The following is a 26,035-nucleotide window of genomic DNA, read 5'->3' on the forward strand; positions in this document are numbered from 1 at the left end:
TGAGCCTTCTCCCCAGCTCCAGGGGTCACTACTTCTTAGTGCATCAAATCTTAGAGACGAGGCCAATTCTCACCCACAGTAACATGGAAGGTGCTTGGGCATCATTGGGAACTGGCAGGGGGGCTTTCATGGTGTACTTTCCTGAGTGCTTCAGGGCTCTGCAGGGATGGACTTTGTCCAGGTCACTTTGTCAAGGTGACCAACATGCAAAGATCGAGGGGGCTAGTATAAAGGCCTGGCTAATGCAGCCCAGTCAAGAGAGATCTGAAGAGCTATTCCTGCCCCAGACTTCCACTGAGACTGGGCCAGAAGCTTAATTGCTTAATTTCTTCTCTGCCTCCCCCACTCTGTCTGTGAGTGAATGAGAGAGAAAGAGAGAGAGAGAGAGAGAGAGAGAGCGTGTGTGTGTGTGTGTGAGAGAGAGAGAGAGAGAGAGAGAGAGAGAGAGAGAGAGAGAGAGAAAGAGAGAGGTGTTTATATGTAGCATAAGTACATATGTATATATACACGAGGCCAAAGGAAGACCCTGGATATCCCGTTCTATTGGCTTCTGCCTTACTCAAAGATATCCTGAGATATCTATGCCACTGAATTTGAAGCGAGGCAGGCAGCTGTCAAGCCTCAGTGATCCTGTTGTCTCTACCCCCCACCCACAGGACTGGGTTATACAGACAGACACAGACACACACAGAGACAGAGACACAGGCACACACAACTTTTTTCATGGGTCCTGAGACCCAAACTCAGCTCTTCATGCTAATACAGCAAGTAGCCTCACCCACTGAGATATTTTCCCTGCCCCTCCTTCCCATCTCTTATACAAAGAACACCACCTTTCATCTTCGAGAAGCAAACCTGTGACAAGCAAACTTTAAATTTTGCTTATTAATGTCTCCCAAACTGGACCATGTGGAACTTTCCTGGTGGAGGCAGAGCTGTCCCTGCTTGCTGCTCTGGAAGCATGAACTGAGTGGCAGAGGGGGAGAGAGGCAGCGGTTTTAACAGAATGGACTGAGGTAGACACAAACCTGTTAGGTATGAGATGCCGTTTCAGTTTCTGAACAAAACAAGAAAGACATAAAAGGTCAGAACAGCCAGTGAAACTGAAAGCTGTGCACACAGCCGAGGCAGCCAGACACGGTGACGCAAGAGAAGCATCCCAGGAAGGCTAGAATGGGCTCTCCGGCAGGGGACAGACAGGATACACACGGCCAAGACTCTTGGAGTAAAATCTCCCTGATCTGAAGCATGGCCCCTGACTTCAAGAAACTCTATCCAATCCACAGAGTATGGGCCACATGGGGAGAGGTCAAATGTCAGGTGGAAATTCCCAGTGCAGAGTTGAATTGGTTCCACTGGAGAGTCCAGGGGGATCCCCAGGGTGTTGTCACCAGGTAGGACCTTTACAGAGAACCTTCCCAACAGCTGAAGGGCACAGAGGAGCCTGGGTCCCCAGCAATGATCAGACTTGTTCTGTGGAGGGAGAGCTGTGACGCAGCTATGCTCGTGGTTGTGTCTACCTGCTGGCGTCCACCACCTCCTCTGCGGCCCTGCGGCCAAGAGATTAGAGGTGTGGAGGGGGTAGCAAAGTGATTGACACTTAAGATGATGAATCTGGGCAGAGTCCAAAAGGGGGTGAAGGGGTTAGCTGTATCTGAAGGAGTGTGGCTATACAAAGAGAAAAGGAAGTACCAAGAACAGGACAATGCCAGTGCCCAAGGTCCTTGACGTAAGGAGACCGGAGGGGCTGACTCATATAGGGCCTTCTGGCCCCCACTTGAAGAAGAAAAAACCATGAGGACTTATGTTGGGTAGAATGACATAACCTGACACTCCAATTTCCCTCGGTTATTGTTGAAATGTGATATGTACACCCCATCCAACCCCCCAACCAGGCTCACACATTATAACACTTGCTCCACAGTTGGTAGTGTTGTGCTGGAAAATGGTGGAACCTTCTGGAGCCTAGTTGGAGGAAATGGGTCACATGGGGTGGGACTTGGGGTTACAGCACCCCTGTTGGAGTTATCTCTTCCTGATACAATGTTACCTGCCACAGTGGAGTCACTCCTGTCACCAGGCCTTCCCTGCCAGGATGTACTGTGTCCCTGAACGGTGAGCCACATAACACGCTCCCCCTACTTCCTATCAATCACAGAAACGAGAAAAGCAAGGAACGCGCCCTCCCTACAGGATCTAGTTTTCACATAATATTCCTCACAACCTGACCAGTTAAACATGCTGTGAGTTCACTATCTCAACCCCCAAGGATGCGGGCTTTGTGAGAGGAGTCACTGTCTCTCCGCTGGGCCCCGTGGGTGGAATAATTCTCCCAGTCTCAGTTACAGTGTATAATTAACACAGTGAATCAACACATCATCCTGGAAAAAACCTGGGTTCCCTTCATGAATGGCAGTGCGAACCCAGACAAGGACATACAGATGTGTGTTTAACCTACTACTGTGAGGGCAAGACAACAAATATATGTCTTTGGGGCACTTAGAAGAGGTCCCTAAACCAAGTTATGTTTCTCTTTTATAAAGACTGATGGCAAGTTTCAGAGGAAAAAAAAATCACAGACCCAGTGGTCATTTTGGGAGGGGTTCAAACGTCTGAGACTCCTTCACTAATCACGTGCTCAGTAAGACTATCCAAGAAAGGCTCTGGCAGTGAGACTGAAGCAGGACAGTACTTTATTTTGGGGGGAGGGGATCCTGCTCAAGGCAGGAAGGGGGCGGCGGGGAAGGAGCAAAGGTCCACTTCCTCTCCCATCAGCACTAGGGCTTCCACTGACCCAGGCAAGTCTCAGGCGTGGCCTCTGCCTATAAAAAGTGTTTCAAATTCAAATTCACAAGGAAAACCAAATGAGAGATCTGCTTGCCTTTGCCTTCCGAGTGCTGGCATTAAAGGTATGTGCTACAATTGTTGATGCCTGATTTAAAAACAAAATCAGTTTGGGCGTCTTTTCATATTTAAGTTTCTAGATCAATTTTTTGGCTCAAATTATAGCAAAAGTGATTTATATTTTCAATGGAAAAATAGGAGTAGGAAAATATTATTGAAATGTGATTGAATAAAATGAAGAGTTTTTTTTTTGATCCTGTAAGGAAGGGAAAGGGGGGTGAGCTTGTACTGGGGGAGGCCCTGCCCAGAATGAGCTGGCAGAGGGACCAGTGAAGTGGAGATTCTTTATTGCTGGAAGCAAGGCTCCCACTGACTCTCCACCACTAGCCCTTTCATCCCAGAATTCAGAAGTCCATTGTGATCTTAAAACTGCCATTTAACCTCACTGACTCTCTATCCCCTCATTGTAAAAAACAGGCTACCTTATAAATCACACCTACTAGGGGTTAAATAATGTAACACAGATGTAACCTGGAGCACAATGCTCTCCATAAATGTCAGTGCTTGCTGTGATGCTGACACTGCCTGTGGAGATCTTACTTTCTGTGGCTAGACCTCAGTGAAGACACCCCTAGAAAGTAGCGTGCCACAGAGAGGTCGCACAGACAGGCAGGAACGTGACTGAAGAACCTGGGTATCTTAGATCAGGCACCACACACATCAACAAGCTGGTAGATGACTCCGGCCCTGAGCTGTTGCGCCTACCCTGTGAATACCGTGTGCAACAGGGCCAGGCCACACAGCCAAACTCCAGACTCAAGAAACTGTGGGAGATAACAGATGATTACCGGTGTTTGAAGTCATTAAGCTTTGGGCCCGTATGATACACAGCATCAGACGACCAGAACGCTGTGGTCAATCCAGTCCCTTATGCAGTCTTTACCTAGCCCGTCTGATGAAAAGATAGGAGTGCCACCTCATCTTGCACAGGGAACCAAGAACCTGGAGGCTCCAGGGAGGAGCAATAGCTTGTCTTACAGTGGGGTCCCATTGCCTCGCCTCAGTGGTCCTTACCCTGTAAGTGACTTCATCTGTTGGCACAAAACCAAACCATTGGGGCACCAGGCACGCATGTGGTGAGCAGACAAATACGCAGATAAGACATTCAATACACATTAAAAAACAAATCTCTAAAAATGTAATGTAGAACTGGTTAATGGCGTGTTAAAATTTTAGCAGAAGTTTTTTTTTTTAATTAGTGCATTTCTATGCTGGGCACCATTTACTCCCTCAAATCTCTCGGCACATTTTTTCAGTCTTGTCTTTGTCAGTATTTCATTTTAGCTTTACGCTCTTCTTACACTGTCCACTCTGGCCTTACCCAACCATCGCCACATGGAATAACCACCACATGGAATACCAGGAGAAGCCCACTGAACCATTTTGACACGCGCACAGTCTCGGAATAGACTTAAGACCCCATGTGGAGCACCTGGCCAGCAGGGGATAGGAATGGAGAAACAGATGTGGACTGTCTCTCCGTCCAGTCTCTACACGCGGTCCTGGAGATCTCCGTCAGCCAAGGCTTCCAATGCGAACTCTGTGCCTTCAAACTCCGGCCTCTCTCTTTTTACAGAGTCTTATATCCAACAGTTTGCTCTGCGGATTTTCTTTGGTTACTGTAGTAAACTACCCAAGTTAAAGTTTATTACTTTATAGTTTTATGGTCAGGTAGGCATTGGCAGTCTTGAGGATGCAGGGGATACCAGGCTTCTGGGCCATGTCTTCTTGTTAGAGGCCACACACACTGTCAGGCCTATGTCTTCCTCCATCTCCAGTCAGCAACAGTGCTTCTGGTCGTTTTTCCACATCAGCTTCTGACCACCGCGCAAAAGTTCTCAACTTTTAGGGACTGCTGCAAATAGGTGAGGCGACCTAGATGACTTGGCACCTAGAGGTTAACCCTTTCCGACCTCATTTCCCACCCAACCCCTTGTGTTCTGCATCCTAGTCACAGTGGCCACCTTGCAACTCCTCCATCCCTCAGGTGCACCTCCTTAGAACTTGGTTCTTGTTTTCTCTCTGCCTGGGGCTCTCTTGTCCAGTTCCCTAACCCTGTGGGTGTTCACTTACTGTTATATCGAATCTCCACAGAAGGAGGAGCCTCAAACATTACCACTTATTATGTCAGTTGTGTAGGTCACAAGCCTGGCTGTAGCATCACTTAAGTCTTTCGCTTAGGTTCTCAAGTGGAACCTTTCTGAAGTCCCATTGAGCATCTTAGGGTTGCTTCTGGTTTGGGGCTGGATTCAGTCTCTGTTGGATCTCTGGGGCCAGTGAGTGGAAAGCTGATCTATTTCCTCACGGCTGTTCTCTGTCCTTCTTATGCTTCCCAACGGGCCCTTTATGCTGATTTGCAATCAAACATGCCAAGTTCTGGATACTTCCACACACTAGCCAGTGTGATTTTTCTATTTTAAGGGACATCTCCTATTTTAAGATATTTAACTTTGATTGCACCCAGAAAGCCTGTTTAGCCTGGAAATTTAAACCTATTCATAGGTACTTAAGACTACAGCCAAGCTCTCCACTGCCCATTTCCCCTGGATTCCCCCTTTTCTGCTCCAGTTTTGATATTCCATAGCGTTTACTACCTTGTGAAAAGCCATCATAATACGTGTACTTACTGAGAATCCTGTTTCCTAATAGTAGAGAAATCAACTCTGTATAGTTAAGAATATCTGTTGTGCATAACAATATGCCACAGGCAACCTAGCAGACAACTCAACAGGCATTTCTTCAAGGAGTAAGTGGCCCTACTGTAGATGATTTTCTAACCCATTCCTACAGGGTTTTGTGGCCCTACTGTAGATGATTTTCTAACCCATTCCTACAGGGTTTTGTGGCCCTACTGTAGATGATTTTCTAACCCATTCCTACAGGGTTTTGTGGCCCTACTGTAGATTATTTTCTAACCCATCCCTACAGGGTTTTGTGGCCCTACTGTAGATGATTTTCTAACCCATTCCTACAGGGTTTTGTGGCCCTACTGTAGATGATTTTCTAACCCATTCCTACAGGGTTTTGTGGCCCTACTGTAGATTATTTTCTAACCCATTCCTACAGGGTTTTGTGGCTGTGGATCTTTTTTTCTTTTTTCCTTTTTTTTGGTTTAACAGCTTGGATAGATTCTGCACTGACGGCAGCAAGGTGGGCAAATGACAAACTCTTTCTAGGTGTATCCTGTAGCTGCTGTCAATAGCATTCAATTGGCTTGCTTCTCTTTGATAAAGATGTACAAAATGCCTGCTGAGGAAAAGGTGTTCAATTATAATTTCTGTAAAAATAAGAATGGTTCTTTTCAGACCATTTTCCAAGTATAAAAGTAAAACAAATTGAGTTGGTGAGTTAACCTCATCTCAACGTGACTAGAAAATAAATGGACTAAACTAGTAATAAATGCTTTCTAAAAATCTCCACAAACTAAAAAATTGAACCACACTGATTTAAAGACGAGCCATGAGAAACAAGGGGAACCTGATTAAATGTAAAGCAGACTGTTCCAGAAAGCTCAAATGAAGCTAGGAAGACTGGAAGGGAAGGGGAGAGAACAGGGGGAGACAGACATGACATGAACATAAGTAGGCTTTAGAACCAAATGCATTTTAGAAATAAGACCCAAACTTTATGAACAGGGACCTGAAACTCAGAGAGGGTGAGCAACCCTCTCATCTCACACAGCTAGATAGTGACACAACACGTCAAATGCACACACTATTGTAGAATAAAACAGTGAAAAGAATCAAATCTCTCTTCCTTGTTTTGTTGTTGCTATTAGTTTTGTGTTGCTTGTTTTGTCGCAGGGTCTCATGCAGCCCAGGCTGCCTCCAACGCTGGCCTAGAACTCTGGACCCTTCTGTCCCCACCTGCCAAGTGATAGGAGGGGCACTGCCAGCTGACTTTTCTGCTATCTCCTTGAGCAATGTCCATTTAATGATCTGAGTCTCTACTTTAGAGGGCTGAATCTGTCTGGAATATATGTCAGCAAACAGTGAGACACTCCTCTCTGTCTCATACTTGCCCCAACTAGGTCAGGATGCTCATGTCAGGAGCAGTGCTCTTGACAGGGCAGTCCCCAAGGAGCATGGCCTTAAGAACAAAATGGATGAGACCACACTTCAGCAAACCAAGAGGGTCAAATGCGGTACTATCTAAGTAGATTACCTAGACGCTAATGGAGAAAAATGACCATCAACGCGAGGATCTTGACAAAAATCTGTATTTATAGACACAAACTTGCTGCCTGTAGAAAGGCAAAAATGAAGGAAATCATATTTTAAGAGAATAAGTCATATATATTTTAATGAGATTCTCACATAAACACAAAGGCAGCAGGAACTGACGTGAAATAGTTTCTAAATTTATGAAAGAATCACCCATTGCTTTCTGAATACCTGCAACAGGGAAGAAAAACATCGCAATAATGCAGATCTCTAACACAGAAGTGAGAGCTCATTTGTTTGGTATTTCTCAACATTCTTCCATTCACTATTGAGCAGCTGGTATTTTCTTTTAAAAAAAAATCAAGAAATTGGTTCATTAGGGGAATACAAAGTGACTTAATCAATGGAAAGTATCACTGTTAGTGAGAAGGAGAAAATAATGTATTTTTGGATCTAGCCTCACCATGGTTACAGGCTGTGTTTCCTAACTTTCCCAAATCACACTTGAGTAAAAATGATCTTGGTAGTAATTTGAACCAAATCCCCTATCTCACACACAGAGAAACTAAAGCTTAAAGAGGACGTACACCCTAAGTCTCCTCACTACCCTGGACTGATGTGTGATCATTACACTTTATGACCTCAATGTCTGTACCCCTCAAAGCCACACGAAACCCTAGCCCCCAAGGTGACTCTATTAAGGTGAGGCCTTCTGAAAGCATCACCTCATGAGGGTACAGCTGGAACTCCCGCCTTTACCAAAGAGTCCCCAGACCAGCTCCATTCTGTCATGCAAGGTCACAGCCAAGAAAGCACAAGGTAAAACCCACCCCCCCCCTTCCCCAACCATGAATCTGCTCATGTCTTGACCTTGGGCTTCCCCATCACTGGAACTGTGAAGAATAAACTTTTGTTGTTTCTTAAGCCACCTAGTTTCTGGCATTTTGTTATAGCAGCCTGAATAAGCTAGAATATCACTGCAGAAAAAAATGGCAGACATTAATTTCTGTTTAGATTTTATTTATAAACTATATAAAACTGTTTCAGTGGTTAAAATTCCCATGGCTTTTCACATGATTGAAAAAATAAACTCTCAAACTATTTTTCATAATTAAAATTTTAGTGTAACTTGAGTAAATGTGTGTTCCATACTGGCCCTTGTAATTCTGGGGATTCAACTAGTTTGCTTTTAACTAAGCAGGCTTCATGAAAGAGAGCAGATAAACCATGCATATTGTGCAAACCTCTATGAAAATTTTTGGTTTTTGTTTGTTTTTTCTGAGACATGGCTTCTTTATGTAACTCTGACTGTCCTGAAACTCACTCTGTAGACCAGACTGGCCTCAAACTCAGAAATCAACCTGCCTCGACCTCCTGAGTGTTGTGATTAAATGTGTGTGCCACCATCACCTGGCATTTTTCTAGCTTATTTTAAGATATTGTTACCTCAGATATTTAATATTTCTGAATGGTCTTTGATGGTTTTTACTTTTCCCATTTTTATATAGATAGGTATATCTACATTTATGCATATGTATGTATCTGTTACTATTTGGAAAGAACATGTTATGAATTTATATTTGGTAGGGAAAGACATAAAAATTAAAGCATGTAACTTTCAGCTATATATTTCTCGGTTATAAACCGAGATTAAAAGTTCACAATTTAAGCACTGCTGGATGCACACTATGGCAGAGAGAGAAAAGCCTAACGCGTAGTTGTTTCATAAACGTACCGGCAGTGGGGAGAGGATGGAGGGAGATGACTAAGAATGAGGGGATGAAGGGTAACAAGGAGAAAATAGTCAGTAGCAGTCTCCACAAAAGGAAGGTGCGTGTGTGTGTGTGTGTGTGTGTGTGTGTGTGTGCTCACTTCAGCAATAGTCAGCAGTCTCCACAAAAGGAAGGTGTGCGTGTACATGTGTGTGTGTGCGTGTGTGTGTGCTCACTTCAGTAATAGTCAGCAGTCTCCACAAAAGGAAGGTGTGTGTGTGTGTGCTCACTTCAGCAATAGTCAGTAGCAGTCTCCACAAAAGAAAGGTGTGTGTGTGTGTGCGTGTGTGTGTGTGTTCTCACTTCAGCAGCACATTTACTAAAGCTGGAAGGCTACGGAGATTAGCATGGCCCCTGGGCAAGGACAACATGCAAATCTGTGAAGCATTTCATAATTTTTCCCAGTTAGGAATTTACAGCTGTATGTTTTTGTTTGATCAAAGAGTAACTCTGCTGTCTTAATCTTTGAAAGTATGAAGTCACAAACTTATTAAATGTTTTCTAAGCACCATCTTCTGTATGCTGACTGCTGGTGATAATAGGTCACTCTTTGCTGACTAGCTCTGACTTATCATTGGGCTTACTGATCCTTTATTCCTTAAAGATTACAAGAATTAAAACTGACCAACATTTAAGAAAAAAGAATTTTATTTATTTTTATTCATTTACTGATGTGGGAAGTCCTGTGATTATGTCAATAAAGCACTGTTGGGCCAATAGGGAACCGAGATAGGTGGGACTAGGAATCCAGAAGGACTCTGAGAAGGAGAAACACAGAGAGTCAAGATGTAACGCCATGGGGTAGGAAGCCCGGAAAGTTGTCTGGTAAGAGAAATACTTAGATTAACAATTATGGGGTAATTACTTACGTCAGAGCTAGCCAGTAAGAAACAAGCAAGGCCAACAGCTTCATAATTAATATAGCCCCCTGTGTGTTTATTTGGGACTGATGCAGCTCTGGAACCAGGCTGGCGGGAAGGCTTCTCTCAAGGAAAAAGCTTCTCTTTACAATTTACTTCTTATACTCCAATCCGTTCTCCCTCCTCTCCTCCTGTTCCCCTCCCCCTCCCCACCTCGAATCTGCTCCTCTGAGAGGGTAAGGCCTCCCCTAGGAAATCTAAGTCTGTTTCTTCATCTTGTTGAGGCAGGACCAAGGCACCTCTCCACCCCCTACACACCCCTGTGTCTAGGCTGAGCAAGGAGTCTCTCCATATAGAATGGCCTCCACTAAGTCAGTGTGTGCATTAGTGTTAGATTTTGGACCCACTGCCTCATGTATTGTCCCAGTCGCACCACTGTCACCTATATGAAGGAGTCTAGTCTGGTCTTAAGCAGGTTCCCCATTTGTCAGACCTGAGTCAGTGATCTCTCTCTCATAGCTCAGGTCAGCTGATTCTGTGGGTTTCCCCCTCATGGTCTTGACTCCCTCACTTTGATTGTACTCCAGGAGCTTGGCCCATTGATTAGTCGTGGATTTCTGCATCTGCTTCTATCTGTTTCTGGAAGAGGGTTCTAGCTTCTCTGGGGTTGTAGATTGTAGGCTGGGTACCTCTTGCTTTATGTCTGGTATCCACTTATGAGTGAGTACATACTATATTTGTCTTTCTGGTTTTGGGTTACCTCACTCAGGATGGTTTTTTTCTAGTTCTGTCAATTTGTCTGTGAATTTTAGGATGTCACTGTTTCTTACCACTGAGTAGTACTCTTCTATGCAAATGTACCACATTTTCTTTATCCATTCTTTAGTTGAGGGGCATCTGGGCTGTTTCAAAAATTTTCTTTTGCCTACTTATGGGACCCTTTTCCTACAGCTGGGTTCTCTTGTTCAGTCTTGACGTGATAGTGTGTGTCTGGTATTATAGTAGCATATTATGCCATATTTGGTTGATGTCCTTGAGAGGTCTGTTATTTTTTGAGAGGTGACAGAGGGAGGGTAGATCTGGGGAGAGTTGAGGTAGGGGTGGAGAGACTGGGGGGAGGAAAGTAGAAACTGTCATGTCAGGATGCAATATATGAGGGAAGAAAATTAAAATAAATAAATGATAATAGTAATAATAATTTTGGCAGGAAAAGATAATGTGTTTCACAGGGTGGTCCCAGGATGCACAAAAGCAGTTACCAGAAATGGGATGGCTTTGCCAGGTGCTAGCAGAACGCAAAGAATGTGAGGGTCCCTGGCCCTGCACCCACACCACAGAAGCCACACGCTCGATGGTCTCACTTTAAATCCAGTTATGAGGTCAGAGGACCGGTAATGGTGCCCAGTGACCACTCACGTCCCTGGTGTCACCTACAGTCCTTCTGTCCAAATCACCCTTTCATGTATCTGCCCTCCTCTGAGCCTCCACCATTTCCTCCCTAATTCTCAACCTCAGACAAGGACTCATCTGGGCAAGTAACAGGCCATGAGGGTGGAGGAAATGCAGACCCTGGTCAGAAGGCTCAAAATGACACTCGGGGATTCGCGCTTTATTCTCTGACAAGACGTGGGTGTAAATAGGTCTCCGCCTAGATGGACTTTTTTCTAAGAGACTAAAGAGAGGGTGGGTGAGGAAGTTAATTTGGATTTCAAATAATGAGTGACTGACTGAAGGAAGCGGCCTCGACAGAGACCAAGTTATAGTTGATGACTGAATAGTGAGAAGGCAGAGAAGTCCAACTTCTTTTAACATCTATGTGTGTGCATGAGAGAGAGTGTGTGTGTGTTTACGTACACGTGTGAGCGCACACACAAGCTTGTGCCATGGTGCGAATGTGCTGAAATCAGAAGACAGCAGGAGGGAGTTGGTTCTATCCTTCTATTACCGGGTTCTGGGAATCCAACTTAGGTCATCATGCTTGCAGTAAGAACCTTTACATGTGGGGTCACATTGCTGGCTCCAAAAATTCCAACTTATCAACAGCACAACTATATTCAATTTTAACCCATGAACTCTGAAGTGTTTTCTAAGAAGTTGTCATTAGCATACTGTTAATATAGTTATTTCCTGTTTTGCTGAGACTATTTTGCGGTAACAATGAAACAGTTAACTTTTGAACCGGGTCTATGGTTTTGAACAAGCTGAATCATCACTGTCAGAAGCACTGAAAGCTTCTGGAAATGGCCACAGTCCTTCCACCAGGTTCCTAAGTCATTAAATTTGGAGAGGAGAGCAAGTAAATGTACAGGAAATAGTCTAAAATGTCCTAAAAATTGGCAAAGGGAACATGTAAATGCTAGAATTCTGGCAATGTGGGAATTTCACCAGTGCATATATTTATACACACACACACACAGATGTAGTAAGAAGCAAACATACAGATGTTTCTAACGAAACTCGAAGCGTCCGAGTTGTGCTCATAACGCACTGTCTGCCTGATCTCTCCTGGTGCAGGGACACAGAGGATGAAGGGTCTCCTGAGCCTAGAGATACCACATTCACATTCACCCTAACCTCCTTCCTGTATCCCGGGACATCTTTAAGAAAGGACCATTTTTCTTTCTGGGTGTGTCCCCTGACAGCAACACTCAGCTCATCTCCAGGGATCGGCTAACTAAGAACAATCTCTTCTTCATAGACACATCCATAAAGTGACTGTACTCACATAAGGTCACCTAAGGTACCTCCTGGGTTGCTACAGAGTTCACACAGGATGATTTTTAGGTGTGAGTCAGCGCAAAAGTGTGCCAATCTCGTGGCAGTGGCTCTTAACCGTACTTGCACACGGGTGTCAAATCAGAGGCATCTGTAGGTGACTCATATCTATCAGTACACACACACTTCAGGGCCCGCCCTCCCCCATTCAATCACAGTCATTATAAATAGGTCCCAGTACCAGCCTTTTAAAAACCCTCAGATGATTCTGAAGGGAAGCAGCCAGGAGAAGCAGACACTAACCAGACCTTGCTTCTCATGTAGTCTGTTCCCCAAAAGTGCAGGCAGGCCCTGGGGCAGACTTTCAACTCCCCTAAGGATGTTATGCCATCCCAGTAACTGGGGTGCACAATCACCTGTGAAAAGCACTGTCCCAGACGTGTCCTGTATCAAGTGGGCAAACTGTGGACCTTGTACGAGAGGGTCAGTCTCCCACCTTAAGGCAGTGTTTCTCAACCTGTGTGCGGGCTGAACAACCCTTTCACACGGGTCACCTAAGACCATCGAAAAACACGGATCTTTACATTATAATTCATAACAGGAGCAAAATTAGTTATGAAGTAGCAACGAAAATAATTTTATGGTTGGGGTCGCCACAACACAAGGAGTGAATAAAGGGTTGCAGCATTAGGAAGGTTGAGAACCACTGCCTGAAAGCCAATGCTGGCCTTATTCATATTAAGTATGTATAAATAGAAAGCAATCTCTCCAGCAGCCAGCCTGGATTTTCCCTGATCATGGACAGAGTATCAGAAGCAAGACCTAGTCCTGGTAGGTCCCCTTACACACCTGACTCATGAGGTGACTCTTTGTCATAGTGAATGGAACTATGGAGGCATGGAGAAAACTTTTGTTTGCAACTTGTCATGAAAAGTTTTCTCTGTTGTCCCGAATATTAATGTCATCTATGCAAAAACATTTCTTCTTTTCCACATTTTTTTGTTTTGTTTTTTGAGACAGGTTTCCTCTGTGTAGCCCTGGCTGTCCTGGAACTCACTCTGTAGACCAGTTTGGCTGCCTCTGCCTCCCAAGGGCTGGGATTAAATGCATGTACCACCACCGCATGCACCACCACCACAGCTTCTTCAGTCAACAGTCCAATACAGCAAGCTATCCAACCTTGGAAAACCATAGTTTCTAGGACCCTTTCTTGAATATTTTTCATCTTTCTTAGAATTCCTTTGGTGAAACGAATTAGCTATGCAAACTTCCGGTGATGCCAACCACAGTTAGGATTGCTGTTCTTGGTGAGTTCCTGGCAGACCTTAGCTGGGAGAAATCAGACACAAACCACAGAGACAAAGCTGGAGGGTAACTTGAGGGTGCAGCTGAGGGAGCCCCGAGGAGCAGCACCGAAGGTGAAGACATGAGAAAAATCACAGTAAGTGCAGATTTACTTGAATGTGAGCCCTAAAATTTCTCCACAGAGAATCTGAGAAAGTTAGGCAGCTTTTGCAAACATGACCACCGGCCTCTGATAGTATATTCAAAGTGAGAAGAGGATGAGAGAGCTCTGGAGAGCAAGGAGGATTAAACGCCTTGGATAGAGAGGAGTGAGCCCTTACCGCAAAGGAGAAGTTGGAAGCTTTTCTAAATAACTGGTTCCTCCAGGTCCGCCTGAAGCCAAACACACCAGAGTTTGGGGCTGGGGAAGTCATTTGAAATTTGTAAAAGCTCGCTCCAGCGGTTCTTAGATGGGATGAGCCTTGCTGGAGTCAGGGCTGCGGCAGCCAGTGCTAACTTTCAAAGCAAATGTGTGTCTCATCTTTTAATACACACATCTCTAGAGCTTTGGACCCAGGTCAGTCTCCAATCCCTTTTGATCGCTGCATTACCTTTTCCTTACTGGTTTTAGTTTTTACTATACTGCCCCACAGAAATGAAGAAATTCAAAGTGTGCTATCAGGTTTAAAATGAAAAACAGCAGCCCCCCTTCTCACTCAATCCCAAAGGCAAACTAAACATAAACTTTTAACCCTTTTTTATAATATTTAATTTATATACCTAAACAGTATGTATATTCTAAAATTTATTGACATACTAATTTTAGACCTTTATTAATATAGTTTCAGATGTCCCACTATATGCTAGCTTGTCCCCTCCTTGTCATCTATAATACTCATCTTTTCTGGAGTCAAGTATGGCCAGGGGTAGTTTGTGGTTGATGTATCTTAACATAGTTGTCCCAATTATTATATAACACTTCCATAACAGCTGATGGTAGCTGGCGGTCTGACCTCCAACCCACCATTCCCTACAGTTCAGCAAATAAAGGGTTAACATCTGCTCCAGCAGGGACAGCCTTCAAAACCTACCTTTACTCCACAGCAGGTCCCTGTCCCAACTTGTCAGTGGCCTGGCTACCAGTTGGTTGCTAAAAATTCTGAATATTGCCTGTAGGTATGGCCACGTAATCATTCTTGCTGTTTGAATATAAGTGAAAGTGACGTACCACACTTTCAAACATGTCCCTGTTCTTACAATCTAGAACATAAACTCTGACTGACCAGCTTTCAACTCTATAAATGAGGGCAAGCTTTCACAGACAGTAGGGGAATGAGGTGGGGGGGGGAGGGAAGCAGGGGTGAATGACTGTGTAAAAGGACACATCAACCCCTCAAAAGGCTCGCTCACCCTAAACTGGAACATGGAATAAAAAGTTACTAACTTCTACTAACTACTCCTACTAACTTCTACATTACAATTTGGTAGTTTTTGTTATATTACAGCTGTATAGACTTTTTAAAAATTTTTCTAAAATGAAACTTCTTTTAGTCTTTTGAGACAAGGTCTCACTATGCAGCCTTGGCTATCCTGGAACTCCCTGCGTAGACCAGGCTAGCCTTGAATTCAGAGATCAAGTTCCTCCTCCCTGAGTACTGGGATTAAAGGCATGCACCATTTCTCCCAGGCAGAGCACAGCCTCACTTTTAACTAGCTCAGCAGTGATTTGCGCCTTTGGGACTTTTGTAAATACCAAGTGCTGAGCCGTTTTCACTTTCTTGTAAGGCGACTTATAATTCACCAATCTCATTTGACAGGTTTTCTTAATTGATAAGCCACTGAAAATAGCAAGTCCCTCCCCCTCCAAAGGGCACTTTACACTGGGTCAAAAGAGTCAGGCTTCCCAACAGTTTTGTTTTTACTTGGAAATTCGTTTCTTCCCCAAAGCCAGCTTGCTTCCTCTCTAACCTGGACAGCTTCCCTCTAAGGCTGCTACACTGTTTTCTTAATTGTCATTCTAGAATTTTCTTTGGTCTTTTGCCTTCTGTTTAGTTACACATTTCTGGAACACTGTATGTTATTTCTCCTTGATTTATTTCCACATTTTTTTTACTTAAAAATACCGCCCAGTAGCTTTTAGTGAAATAATGCAGAGAATAATTTATTTATATCTTTAATATGAAGTAGTAAAAAAGTTTTAATTTTTTTCTTCACTTGATACTTTGTATTTTTTTTATTTTTTGGTTGAAAATAATTTCCATCTGAATTTTTAAGGCAGCAATCCAGGGTTCATTTATTTATTTATTTAGACAAGGTTTCTCTATTATGTAGCCCTGACTGTCCTAGAACTCACTATGCAAACCAGGCTCACAGGTACCTGCCTGCTCCTGACTGTTGAGATTAAAGGTGTGCAAGAATCTAGTGTTGGTGTTAAATCACCTAATGCCATCCTATTTTCAATCTTCTGCATAGGACCTGTTTCCACTATATGATTTAATATATATCACTCTCTTTGTATATTGCTAATTTTACAGTGACTGTACATTAGGTAGGTAGGTGTGTGTGTGTGTGCCTGTGCTCTCATTGACTCTTCGAGATAATCCTGAAATGAATGTCTTCCAGTTCTGCAAAGTTTTCTTACATTATTTCTTACCTAATTCCCCCCTTTATCTCTCTCTACATTCTCTCTAGATGTATCATGTTCACTGCATAATACTTTAATTCTAATTTTTCTGTCCTGTTTTTCTTTATTTTTATTATTTTTCTGGTTCAACCCAATGAATTTTTTTTTGGTCAGACTAATGACTTTTTGTTATTGCTATTTTATGGTCAATTTCTATGATTAACTTATTCTCTTTCTCATTGTTACTTTTTCAGTCTCCACTCTCATGGGAGAAAGTTTCTTATCTCTCTACAGCTTAATATAGGCAGACAGCTTTGATGTTTATTTCCCTATTCTTCCTGTACTTCTGCCTCTCTGTGATTATTTTTCTTAATTTTTGTAACCTGTCTGTCTAATTACCTGGCTATTTGAGACCCAAAAATTTGGGAACGGTACAGGGCCTCGCTGCTTAGTATGTAGAATTTCATTAAATTTCTGTTTTTATTGATCATTTTACCCTTTTCTAACATTTTCCCAGTGATTACAAAGCCAGAACCTTTCATTTATTTCCATTCTGCAGTGAAAAACAAGTCTAGTCTTAGGATGCTGTTTGGGATAGAAGTAGATTTCTAAGTCCCTCAGGCTTTCAACAGTCCTGCGTCTGGATGCCTCTGTTTGCTCCATGGCCTCTGCTTCTCCAGCCTCTCCAGATTCTAGTGATAAACTGGATGCTTCTCCCAGGATTCATCCCATCCCCTCAGGACACGTAGGCGCCAACTTTCTCCTGTACCTAAGTCAGAACTAGTGGACTGTCTGTTCCTTATCTCCCAACCGTTTGCAGGTGTCTCCCTACCGGGGCCTCCTTTCGTGTTCACCATCATTGCAGGATATCTGCTAACACTGGATCTGGAGTACCTCCCGAATTCCCATGCATGGAGGGCACGGCATCATTCGGTGGAGTGGGACTATTCTGAAGCCGTGGGAGCTTGGGGCATCGTGAAGAAAGCTGGTAACTGGGGTGCGCTTTTCGCGGTACACTGGAACAAGAGAGCTCTGGTTTTTTTTCTCTCCGTGCTTCTTGCCCACCAAGAGAAGGGCTTCATACCAGGCTGTGCTTCCTGGCTCCTCTGAAGCAGGCCCACTTTCTTGAAGTTTACCTCAGGTATTTTCCCACAGGGACATCAAATTAACACAGCATGTCGGGAAGGGCTGCAGGTAAACATTATCAGTCCACCAAGTTTCCACATGAAGCCTTACTGACTCCAGCTCATAGGCAGAGGAGCTGCCGCCGAAGACAGGCCTTCTTACTCTTTTGACACTCCAGGGTTTGCTGAGGCCATCTGAGTAACTAACAGCTACTCAGTTACCTTACTATTTTTCAAGACATGGGAAAAGTCTTTTCTTTAGTAATCACAAACAAAATTATTCAAGTCATCATAATTCAGGTGCAGTGGCTCACAACAGTAATTTCAGCTCTTGGGGGGAAGAGGAAGGCAAATATAAGGGTGGCAGGGTTGCAGCTTCAGCAAATAAGACTTATTTAATAAATTAAGCAAATAAGCTAAATGGAGAATTCTTTTCTAGATAGCAGGAAAGACCTTTAGTCTGTTAATTCATCAATCTACTCTAAAAATAGGTTTTATGGCACTAGATTATTTTTCCTTTACTGAAAAGTAGATTTTTTTCTTACAACATGTTCTGATTATGGTTCTCCCTCCCCAACTCCTCTCAGATCCCCCCTACACTCCTTTCAATCCAAATCCACAACCTTTCTGTCTATCCTTAGAAAACTAAGAGGCATCTCAAGAATAATAATGAAATGACATAAGATAAAGCAAAAGCAAACAAATTAGACTAGGACAAAACAAACAAACAGAAGAGTTAAAGAAAAAGCACAAAAAACATGTACAGATACAGAGACACACATGATTCTATACACAGGCAACCCATAAAAAACACAAAGTTAGAAGCTGTAATATATACACAAAGAACCTGCAAGCTTACACACACACACACACACACACACACACACCACGCACGCATGTACACACTCGCACCCCTAGTTGGGGGTATGGCGGGGCATGCCTTTAATCCCAACACTCAGGAGGCAGATGGGCAGGCCAATTTCTAATTTTGAGTCTAGCCTACTTTACAGAGTGAGTTGCAGTATAGCCAGAGCTACACAAAAAGACCCTGTCTTGAGAAAACTACACATAAATAGATTTTTAAAAATTAAAAAAAAAAGATGTCGGGACAAAGCACTTATGGCCCTAGATCATTATTAAAGGTAATATGTGGCTTTTTGTGAGATAAAGCTTTTTCATGGAACCCTTCTTGCCACTTCATGTCTACCTAATGGTGACCTGAACTGAAAGGTGGCTGCCTTGATACAGTTAAGTGTTTTCCAAGAAGCTGTCAATCTGAAATCTTGGCTGGTTTGCTTCTAAAGACAGGAAAGGATGGAGGATGAGAACTTTACAAAAAGATAAGCATGAGGGCTGTTCTTACGTCCAGGGGAATGAACACAAATTAAAGGCACTAAGCCTGAAGATTTCAACCTTTAAGGCTAAAATCCAAGCACTTGTCTTAAACACTAAATTCACAACTATACAAAGTCCAAGACTAACTGGAGAGTAAAACGCTAATGTTACACCTTTGGTCTGACTCCACTCAAAAGGAACATACTCCAACCTGTCAAAACTTAATACCTGCCTTCCGCTCTTACTCACGACTCCCCCAAAGAACAAGTAAACAGACCAAGCATCTAAAAGGATAGACGTTTCCCCATGTGGAAGAAGTTAAATGGGCCTAGTTCTTGAGGTGGTAATTATATGGGTGCTCGCTTTTCACAGTTTATTAATGTGTACATTTACACTTCAAACGTTTTCTGTACATGTATTACATTTTACAATAAAAAGTCTCAAAATGCCAAAAGAAGAATACCTAAGGCAGAAATCCTACTTGTCAGGAAATACACGGCTTCAACCTCACGTAGCCAGTCTGGCATGGATAAAGAAGGAATGTTGCCATGACTAACACAAAAGGCTAAACCAATGTCCTACCAAATTTCAACAGTTGTCTGTGTCGTTTGTTCAAAATAGCTACTTGAAAAGGATGATCTTTGACTAGGCTGGCATTGCATTTCCTACGGTAACACTTATACCTTGACATTTGCATAACAGTACTTATTTACAGAGTTTTAACATCAGATCCGTAGAAGATACAGCAAATGAGACTTTCTCCTATGCAACAAGTGAGGAAACTAGAACTTAATAGCCAGTTAGCAGAACTAGAAAGAGTGGGCTGTGAGTGTACCTTGCCTTACATTCAAGGACCTGGGTTTGAGCCCCACCACTGGGGCAAAGGGAGGGCAGCAGCAGAGATTACAGATAGTGAAAGAATCAGAGAGAGGACGTGAGTTGGGGTGGGGTGGTGCCATGAACACATGGATACATCACGCACAAGCCCGACAGGGGCTTCTTAAATGAACACATGGATACATGCACACGCACAAGCCCGACAGGGGCTTCTTAAATGAACACATGGTTACATGCACACGCACAAGCCTGACAGGGGCTTCTTAAGTGTTTTGTGGAGAGAGCTTTCTTCATTTCCAAAGTTCTGAGTTCAGACACAGGGTTTCAAAGCTGGCCTTGACATCTGTGAGTTTCCTGAGATTCCCACAGAGGAGGAGAGATCCACTAAGTGTGGCCATGGAAGTGATTACAAAGGACCCAGGCTGGTCCTCATCATTCCAGTCACATCTAGTTGATGCAGTTTAACACTGCATCAGAGATCAAACTCAGATGCATGCAAGCTACGGACAGACAATAACCTTATACAAAGAAACTGATACCTTTTTTTGGCGCAAAAGGTTTCCAAAGTAAGGGGTACCCTAATGAACTCCGGAGCCTCTGTCTTCCACATTGCATTTCTCCTCATAGAGCAATTTATTTGGTGTGTGACTTCCATGGATCTGTTTCATGGGTATCAGTTCTCAAACAGTGGGGACTTGGGGGAGGAGATTTTTTAAAAACAAACTTACTAAGTGTGGTACTTAGTGTATTTTTCTTTCTACCTGAGAAGTAAAGATATTTGGGTAAGCGTCTTGCTGTGAAGCCTCAATCGTTCATTCTAAAATTCAGAGTAGGAGAGGTAGGGCATGACAAAGTCACTCTGAGCTCTGCACCAAGCTATCTTTTCCAACCAGGCCTTCACTAGTAGAGATCTGTTTTGTTTCTTCACAATTTTTACATGCTAAGTTGCTGCTGGTGCCCTCATCCGACCTGCAGCCCAGGGACTCTCTCCCACCGCACTGGTGGAGCTGCGTGCTAAGGAAGCTATCTCAGATTCAGTCAGCAGACACTTTAATACTTCGCCAGCAATTCTAACTAGAATTCAGAAATCCCAGGAATTATCAGTTCCAGCTCAGCCCGATGTCTGGGATCCTCTCACATCTGTACGAATCGTTTAAAAGGCTTCAGCACTTCCTCATCTTTTACATGACAGAATAACTTTCTCATCTCTTCCCTACCTTTTCTCTTTTAATCCTGTGGACTAAATAAACTGAAAAATATTTTAATGCATATATTCTCTGCTTGCTGGAGCAGATATTCACATTGATACATAATCACTGTGATACTCCAACCACACAGTTCTCAAAGACTACCTACAGCTTTCCACTTCCAACGGCCTGGTCCCTCCCCATCCTTTAGCTCAGCTTTAGGTTGAGTTTTTATCGTAACTCACAATGGATCACAACATAATTATAAAAACCTGAAAATTCCTCATGGTGTTCCCTCTCTACCCCTCCAGATCTTCCCCTTCTCCTCATTCTTGCTGCCATTACATTCACAAGTACTCCTGTTTACTCTCCCAGCCATCCCCAAACCATTTTCCCTTGACCGAGTGCCCATATGGGGTTGGCAGTTTCAGAGACATACAAGCCATCTCTAGCCCCGGTGTTCTGAGCACTGCTGGAGGAAGCTATGAACACAGGAGTGATGTTTCCTCCACAAGTACAAGCGCCGTCTCTAGCTCTCTTTGCCTCTGGATCTTCAGATGATGCAGGCAAACAGCTTTCCAAACATTTCCCACTCTGCCTCAGTTTCACACCTCACTCTTAATTTTCCAACACATTGGCAAAAGATGACCAATCCATTTCAAATGAAGCCCATTTACAAACTACTCTAAAATTCAGAATCCATCTATTCCTTTCTCTAACTTTTAATTGCATAGGCTACGGTTTTAGAGAAATGTAATGACGTGTATCATCATTATAGCATGGCAGTCGACTTCCAGTTTCAAACCCTCTGTTCTTCCTATTCAGCCCTCCCTGCACACCAACCCCTGGTAAGTGGATATTATCTCCCCAGTGCTTCCTTTTGCAGAATGACATTTAATTGGAGCCACGTGGGCAAAGAATATTTTAATAGGCGCAACTTCTGATATTTTTCCTCCATGAATTATGCCTTTGCCATCCTATTAAAGAAACATCCAAACTAAAGTTGCCTGCCTATTCTCCTCTGCTATTTTCTAGCAGTTTTATGTGACTAAACCCACGTTTCTGGCCCGTTCTGAGTTGTCTTTTGTTGGTTTTCACATAGAGCCCAGTTGTTCCAGCACTTGCTGAAAAGACACTTCCCCATCATGTTGCCCTTGTTCCTTGACAGCGATCAGTTGCTTAGCCCTGTGGGACCTCAGGGCTCCTCTTCTTGGTTTCGCTTGGCTGACCTGCGTGTTTAACCTCTTGCCAATGCCACGCTGCCTTGACCACCACGTCTTCCCATAAGTCTTAAAGTCAAGTAACACCAACCATCCAGCTCCATTCTTTAATACCGTGCTTGCTTTACTGTATAAACTCTACAATTAATTTATCAATGCTCATAAAATAACTAATGGAATTTCGTTTGAGACTGCATTGAATTTACAAATCAAGTTCAGAGGTCCTGATGATATCGAGTCTCCCTATTCAAACATGAAATTTCTACCTAACTTTTCCTTGATTTCTTTCAATACTATCCTCTCATCATACAGACCTTATACCTATTTTGTAGACTCAGAACTCGGCATTTCTTCTGTGTGCTAATGAAAACTGTAATGTGTTTGTGCTGATTAGTACTTTGTTAACGAGTTATGATCAACCAGGGAAAGAGAACTTCAGTTAAGAAAATGCTTCCATCAGAGCAGCCTGTCAGCATATCTGTGGGGCAGTTTCTTGATGATTGATTTGGTAAGGCTTAACCAACTGTAGGAGGTACAACCCTTGGGCAGGGGGTCCTGGATTATGTAAGAAAGGTAGGTGAGCAAACCATGAAGAGCAAGCCAGTAATCAGAATTCCTCCATGGCCTCTGCTTCCTGCCTCCAGATTCCTGCTCAAGTTCCTGCCCAGACCTCCTTCAGTGATGGAGTGTGATGACCAAGTTTAAGATGAATTACACCCTTTCTTCCCCAAGGAGCTTTTGGTCATGATGTTGATCACAGCAACAGAAATCTTACTAAGGACAATATTCTTAATTGCAAATTTCACTGTTGATATATAGGGAAATAGCATTTGTACATTAGCCTTGCATGAACTCTGCTGTTATTGTTTATTAGTTGCATGAAGTTTTGAGTCTCATGTCTCAAACAGATTAACTCTTAACTTCAACAACAGCTTTATTTCCTCCTTCAAAACCAAATATAGCTTTGGATTTACTTTTTTGCCCTATTGTCATGATTATTCAGAAATAACTTCATCAAAATCAAGATGATCGAATAATTTATTACTGAAAAGGGGAGTTTCCTTTAGAATGAGGATGGACACCCCCAACATGCAAATAAATAAAAAGGTAACTTAAAAAATTTTTAAGAGGGTGCGCTAGTCGTACAGCTAAGCCTGGCAACTGTAAGTTTGATCCCTGGGACCCCTATGGTAGAAGAAGAGAACTGACTCCTGTGGGCTGTCTTTTGACCCCAACCACAGGTCTTGGCACACACTACCTCACCCCCCAAAACACACACAAATATAAGTACAATTAAAAAAATAAAGAATGGGAATTATTTGTCCAAATAGTATCCTATAATTGAATCAGTATAACAAGTATGGGTAGACTGTCAATCCAGATGTGAGGTCACCTTTATCTGCTCCTGTACTTTCAGCCTGAGGAATGTCTGGTGCTTTAATAACCTTCCTACTCCCCAACTCCATGGGAAACCACTCCACCCACAAACACTTGGACTTCGTCTCTACAGTCTTTGCTTGTCTGGGACAGTGTTAGGGACTGAATTCAGGGCCTTGCACATTACAAGCAAGCATTCTAATGAGGAACTAATCCCAAAGCCATGGTTTGTTTTCAGGGAATCTTCATCCATTGGGTCTCCAATATTCTCAAGAGTATATGCCCAGTTTTACCATCCTCTCCTTAGTGATACCATTCATATCTTTATCTAATTTTAACAACACTGTGCATTGGGGATTCCATAAAAAATGAGCATATTTAAGTCCTGACTCATAATCACCTTCATTCCTTTGATCTATACTGATGGACTGCACACCACCCGGAGATACTCTACTGCAGCTCTTTCTGTGTGTTTTAATACCTGCCAATACCACCCCAGGCTTCATTCTGTTGTCTTCTCATCTCCTTCATCCAACTGGCCAACAAGTGGTGTTGCATTGTCTCCTATGGCAGCTCACTCACCTACCCACCCCCTGAGCCCAGTCTGCACTGCTGCTTTTCTGGAGATCATTGTAACAGTTCTCCCATTTGACGCTACATTGCTCCCCATGCAGACTAGCCTTAAAAATGTAACTTTAGATAACACTGGCCTGCACCTAGCATGTCTTTGATATTCTGTACTACAAACCCAACAGACTTCTTAGCCCAACATGTAAGATGCTTTATAATATGGCCCTAATGTTTCCAGGTACCCCCCTTTCCCGTTAAACTCTTCTAGCTCCTCAACCTTGAACTCAACCACATTTCTTCCACTTCTGGATATTGTCACATATTCTTTTCTTCAAATCTCAACCCAGGTCAGTCCCCTGCCAGATCTCTGCCAGTTCTACTCCTGCTCCTATGTAATCTTTAAGGTCTTATGCCAAATCCCCCAGTTCTTCCTCAAACTTTCTGTCTAGTAATAGATTTGGTTTTGTTCCTAAAATCTTTACAATTCTCTGACAGTTCCATGTGACACAGTCTTTGGTTATCTGTCATACCCTCTCTATGTAACTTGAAAGGCTCTCATAGCCTCTGATTAACCCATATACTTTTTACACTGTCTTTCATATAGCAAACTAAGAGAATGTTCAAGTTAATCTACATAATGAATAGAATAGAAATGGAGTTAATTTACCAATGTTAATTAAACAAATTCTTTGGAGGCCTAGAAACTGAGCACTTTTTTTTTTGCAGTTCATAACATTGTATTGGGATATTGGAATCACTTTAGTTAAAAATGCCCAAATGTAATTGGTTGGGTTAGACCTTAGGGGTCACTTAATCCCTCTGTGTCAGCCCCACAGCTACATAAATGTGCAGTCTGTAACAGTTGCCATTTATTTTATTTACTATGTACTTTTTACACCAGGATTCATCTAGTACAGGCTGGCCTTGAACTCACTATGTAGTCAAAGATGACCTTGAGTTCCTAATCCTCCTGCCTCAACTTGCCAAGTCCTGGGATTACAGGTAGGGGTGTGTGTGTGTGTGTGTGTGTGTGTGTGTGTAAGTTACACCAGCTTTCAGTTATCACTTATTAAGAGCCTCGTATTCACCAGCTCCTTTTCCATATGCCAGGCTCAAACAATCCTTCAGTGTATGCTGTGTCAACACCACCACTCTCTCCACCACACACACAGTAGCGGTGAGAGTCAGGGGCAGAGCTGAGGTTCAGGCTTTTCTACTGACCACTGTTACAAGCATTAGACCCACTACATGGCCTAACTTATGTCTCCTGGTGTGTCTCCAGATACTAATTATGCCAACTCACTGGAAACACACACTAAAAGTTCCAAGACACTTTCATTATAACTTAGAGACAATAAAATTATAATGTAGCTTCATCACTGAAAAACGGTGGAGTCATATCTTATTTGCCAGAAAACTTCTTTCCCGGTTTTTACTTCTTAAAAATATTTTCAATGGAAAAGTCAGTAGTTGTTGAATTCCTTAGATGGGGGAAATGAGAAGGTACAAATGTAGGTATAATTTTACTCTCCAAGGGTTCACAAGCAAGAGGCAGACAATCTACTAGTGGTAGGAGCAATTCCTCCCCACCTCCCCATGGACTAACCCAAGGGTGTCCAACAACATAAACTCCAGATTTTTGGTTCTAATTCTAGCACTGAATCTTGAACAACTCACTCCACTGCCTTAGTCTCTTCAGAGAGGGACCTGGAGAAAAGGCAGAATGTAGCCCAGGAACTTCAAGCTCTGTGGTGGCGCTAACTGTTCTCTGAACTCAGTCTCAAAGTTATTCTTCCAAAAGTGCCCTCAGTTACTAAAAGGGAAGGAGAATGGAAGGGTGACCACTCCTACTTAGCAGCGGACTGTGGAAAATCTGAGTGCCGACAGTCCTCAGATCAAGGCCTAGTAATAGAACTCAAAGTTTATTCTTTATAATACTTTATCAAGGTAGTGTCTTGGGGAGTATTAAATACTATATTCTATTCTTCCTTCCATAATATTGATGATTTATAGCTTTAGTCCTTTTATTATCCAATTGAGAACTTTAAAGGATAAATTTAAGCA

The 26,035-nt window shown here is 43.0% G+C and overlaps 1 protein-coding gene and 1 non-coding gene across 2 annotated transcripts in view; one reads left to right on the top strand and one right to left on the bottom strand.

Moving 5' to 3' along the window:
• Pcgf5 (polycomb group ring finger 5) overlaps window positions 1-26,035 on the bottom strand; it is a 110,436-nt gene that overhangs the window by 82,073 nt on the left and 2,328 nt on the right. The window lies entirely within an intron of this gene.
• Window positions 9,133-9,238, top strand: LOC121135553. The gene has a single exon (XR_005872655.1). It is a non-coding gene; the product is annotated as a U6 spliceosomal RNA (small nuclear RNA).

This window comes from Mesocricetus auratus, unplaced genomic scaffold (assembly GCF_017639785.1).
Source record: "Mesocricetus auratus isolate SY011 unplaced genomic scaffold, BCM_Maur_2.0 Super-Scaffold_4256, whole genome shotgun sequence".
NCBI classification, from domain to species: domain Eukaryota; kingdom Metazoa; phylum Chordata; class Mammalia; order Rodentia; family Cricetidae; genus Mesocricetus; species Mesocricetus auratus.